General features: G+C 32.3%; 1 long non-coding RNA gene across 1 annotated transcript; it reads right to left on the reverse strand.

Annotated features, from left to right (window-relative positions):
• Positions 1–1,373: 1,373 nt before the first annotated feature.
• LOC141609272 (uncharacterized) lies at positions 1,374–3,664 on the reverse strand. Its single transcript, XR_012527334.1, has 2 exons — positions 2,833–3,664; positions 1,374–1,705 (listed from the first exon to the last, which is right to left on the reverse strand). It is a non-coding gene; the product is annotated as an uncharacterized LOC141609272 (long non-coding RNA).
• Between the last annotated feature and the right edge of the window lie 1,311 nt (positions 3,665–4,975).

Here is a 4,975-nt window from a genome sequence, read left to right on the forward strand (position 1 = left end):
TTATTATTTTTATTATTATTATTATTATTATTATTATTAAATATTATTATAATATTATTCATTAATAATAATAATAATAATATATTAATATAATCTAATAAGATATATAAAAAATAAAATATTAATATAATAATAAATAAAGTAATAATAATAATATATTAATAATATAAATGATAACATTATTAATAATAATATAATATATTAATAATAATAATTAAAAAATAAATAATATAATAATAATAATAGGTCTAATATAATAACTTATTAACATAATAATATTAAATATAATAATAATAATAATAAATATGTGATTAATAATATTAATAATGAGTATATTAATAAAATAATAAATATTAAATAATAACTTATTAATATAATAATATTAAATATAATAATAATAATAAATAAGTTATGAATAATATTAATAATAATAAATATATTAATAAAATAATAAAAATAATATAATAATAATAAAAATAATAATATTAATAATAATGATAATAATAATAATAATAATAATAATAAATTTATTAAATATAAATATAAATATAATAATATAAACAATACGAATTAATTATTAATAAATATAATAGTAATATAATAAATATAAATATAATATAACAATAATAATAATAATAATAATAACAATAGTAAATACATTAATATAAAATAATAATATGATTATCAATAAGAATAATAATAGTAATGTTGAAATAAACTGAACTGAACTGATCTGAACTGAATTGAATTGAGCTGAACTGAATTGAACTGAATGGAGCTGAACTGAACTGATTAGAACTGAAATTAAGTCCAAAAGAACAGAGCCTAACTAAACTGTATCTCATACAATTAATTAGCTTTCGTGTTAGGGCTCGTTCCTTTAGGTGTGACTGAAAGGGATCAGCTGAACACCGCCGTCTCACGACAGTAACGTCAAACCCTAGTTGGCCAACCGTTACCGATATACGTTGATCAGCTGACTATTATTGCCAATGAATATCCCACGCATATTCCTTAATGAGATTTAATAATATTATCACGCACTATTGTGGAGGACAAAAACTCCAACATTTTCTACAAAATATGACTGGTATAAAATTAAGAATATGTTGATGACTGATGAGAATTAAATTGAAACCTAGATTAAAATAAAAAAAACAAACAAATTGGCATATGGCTGAAAATTGGTTCACCTGCCCTTGCAGTTGAGCTTTTTGGGACGGGGTAGAAAGAATCATTTCAGATTACAGGAATTACTTAAACATATATTGAGTACCATGTACAGGTTAACCTAAAATAATACCGTAACTATTTTTAATATCAATAAACACATCTATTGAGTATCAAAAAGCAAAAAAAAAAAAAACAGGCAATACAACAAATTATATGTGTAGCAGTGATCATTAATCCGTATAAATTATCAAATGGGGACCAACCAAATTAAATGGAAAAAAAAAATGTGTATCCATATTAAACAATCACCCTCTCACAGAGTCACAACCCAAATGATAAGGAATGACACTAAAGTCTAAACTGTACGGAGATCGACTTTATCAGACATCACACTCGTCAAGTTCAAAGACAACTCTTTGGTATGATGTATTAGTAATACAATGAAGTCCAAACTGTGTTTCCTCACTTTATAAAAAAATGAAGTCTAAACTGTACGTACTCTGTTTTAACCAAATTGATTCCCCCTAATATCCTGTAAACAAACAAATATTTCAAAAAAAAGATCAATAGAGAGAGTGAGTGGCACAGATAGATAAGCAAACTAAATCAAGTACTTCGTATGACATTGTTAACTTGATGATTCAACAAACTTCCCTGCCATTAGTATCTACTTTAACAATGGTTAACACATTAAAAATTAACACTGTAACTCCAATCTCTGCGTGCAAGGAAAACTTGGGCATCTCTACTCAAACCAAAGAGAACCCCCTTCCCTTTGGATGCTATATGATGAAATAGGGTAGTTTACTCCTTAGATGAGATTTTTTAAAATCATACTCCCTCTCTTTTACTTTTTTCTTTCGGCTTGTCAAATTAAATGAGAATGAACTTGAAAAATGGCATTAAAATAGAAAAATAGATGGGGGACAAAGGATCAGACTAACTATTATGGTGGAACTGTCCAAAGCATATGATAAGGAATGACTGTCCCCCGTCAACAAAAATAACCCAGTAAACTGTAAACCAATGTTTAAACATCCTAATGTCCTCCAAGCCACTAACCTTTTTAACCTCTTAAGCACCACTATTTATTACACAAAATGACTCCTCTGCATGCAACTAAAGTCCGTGTTCACATTCACCAATCTAAGAGACATAGCAACCAATAGTTATTTGTTTGTCTAACATGTCATATAGCTTTATAGTTGTCATGACTCGTTGAAGGATCTTGCGTGATATTTGACATATTTTTGAAGTGTCTTTAATGCAAGTAATTCATAGTCTATGAAAACAACAGAATCCTTCACTCAGTTATCATAACTACCCTGGAAAATATAAGAGGAAAGGGCAAAAGTAACCTTCAAATATTAATCCAACTGTTCTTGGAGGAAAAAAGCAGAAGTATCACAAAGTTAAATGTACAGAGAGCGGAAAGCAATAACTTAAAACAAATGGATAAGCAAGGTTTTTAATTCAATGTGTAAGGCCAAAAATATGCAAAATTGCATATTTCCCATTATTATCAAGTTACTGGAATTGTAATGGAAAACTCCTCAGATGAACGGATTGACTAAAATTTAGATATACCACATATACAATATGCATCTCTGTCAAATAAGCTTAACCATGCTCATATGTGCAAGATACCGATAAACTTACCAATGCTTATTTGTGCTTCCTTACTTCCAACTTATAATGGCTAAAAATTTCCTGCACAAAAGTAATCAAACAGAAACGTATCTATTTGCATCGCCTTTCAATGGCTCAATGTACTGATGTTTTGAAAGTGGACTGAAACCCGTAGTAAGTACGGAGTAGGATTTTCTGAACAGTAAATATCTCCCTAGTTGCACCGAGTGGGATTTGAATACCACACACACACACAAAGTAAAAAAAATAATTGAGATACAAGACGGAGGGGTAAACAATTTCAACAACAGATTCTACTTAAGTATACAAATCTAAGTCTACAAAATTGGCACCATTTCCCAAAGTCCATAATTTAGTGAGCAATTAAAGTATTTCTACTTCAATGAAATTTAAATAAAACCGTTAATTCTAAAAATGGTAACAGAGGAATTTAAACAAAAAGTTGAGATGAGAAGTGTAAGTGTAAGTTTACCTATGGCTATTGGATAATGAAATCAACCAAGATTGTCTCCGACAAATGGTAATCCTGGGCGGTCGATCATCTGCGAGGAATCGGTACAACGATCAAGCCACAATCAATCTATATGGCGATCAAGCAACCAACGACGATGGCGATTACTCTTGCGCAAGCAAAATGAAACTTGGAGTGTGATTTCTTAATTCTGTAAGGAAGAAGGGGGTGATAGTTTAGAGAATGAATTGTGGATTACTGGGTAATTAATTGTGGGAAGTTATGATGGCGTAAATGAGGTAGTGGGCAGTTAATTGTATATTTAGTTTGAATGATTAATGATTTTAAAATTATTTAAAAAATTACGAGTAAATCCTAAAAGAATTAAATGCGGTTACCAACAAAAGAAGAACGCTCTTCTCATTAGTACTCCGTCATTACGGTCAATAACATACCATTCTCGCACCAACCCCCATTTTCTTCCTCATCCCTCACGATCCATACACATGAGTACATGACCAAGCTAGCCACCTGCCACTTGATGAACCACCGCTTCTCCTCTACTCAGGCGACTCATTATCCGCTTCACATAATAGGTAAATCTATCTCTTTAATAGTTTTATTCTATTTATTTGGCGTATATGGATAATGATATTTGGAGTTTGGATTGACGCTACATTAATTGCATTAGGTTGTTCGAAGATGTTATTGCCGTTGTTTGACGATTAATGGGTAAGTTGCTCTTGAAATTACAGTGTTACTTGTTGATTAAATGCTATGTTGAGTTCATAGTCAGGAGTAGAAGACTTCTTGTTGAGATAGGATTTTGTGAGATATTTTGTATTGAATGAATAAATCAGAGTACAAGCATTACAATGTATATACACCTATATTTTGGTTATTATCCAGGGGATAATTGATCTACTCATAAGATAAGAGTATTAGTCTTAATCAACTTAATGTACACCTAATTCCTAGCATACTTTATAGTTACCTTACAGCTCCTCTTTTCCTTCTTTGATGTTTTCCTTGTACTGGTGGACCGCAGTTTATGTGGCTGCTCTTTTCTCTACACTCCCCCTCAAGATGTGAGTGAAAACCAGACGAAACTCCCATCTTCCACAGGAGGTACTGATGTTGAGCAACAGGGCAGGATTTGGTGAGGATGTCAGCTACCTGTTCTTTGGTGTTGACATAGGAGGTAGTGAGTATACCCTGTTGAATCTTTTCTCGGATAAAGTGGCAGTCCACCTCTATGTGTTTTATGCGTTCATGGTATACTGGGTTTGCAGCAATTGCTAAGGCTGCCTGATTGTCACACTTGAGGTGTGCAGGTCCCAGATGTTGAAGCCCGAGGTCTTGAAGGAGCTGGAACAACCATGTGACTTCACATGTTGTCATGGCCATGGCCCTGTACTCAGCCTCTGCTGAGGATCTGGACACTACTGACTGCTTCTTGGATTTCCATGAGATAGGGGACTGTCCAAGTAAGAGGCAGTAGCCTGTGATGGACTTGCGACTGAATGCACACGAGGCCCAGTCGGAATCACAATAGGCAGTGAGGTGAGCTGCTGAGTCACTGGCAACTAGGACACCTTGACCAGGAGCTGATTTGAGGTATTTCAGGACTCTTCTGGCTGCCTGCATGTGGTCAGATGTAGGAGCCTGGAGGAATTGACTCAAGAGTTGGACTGAGAAGGC

This window comes from Silene latifolia, chromosome 1 (assembly GCF_048544455.1).
Source record: "Silene latifolia isolate original U9 population chromosome 1, ASM4854445v1, whole genome shotgun sequence".
Lineage (NCBI taxonomy): Eukaryota > Viridiplantae > Streptophyta > Magnoliopsida > Caryophyllales > Caryophyllaceae > Silene > Silene latifolia.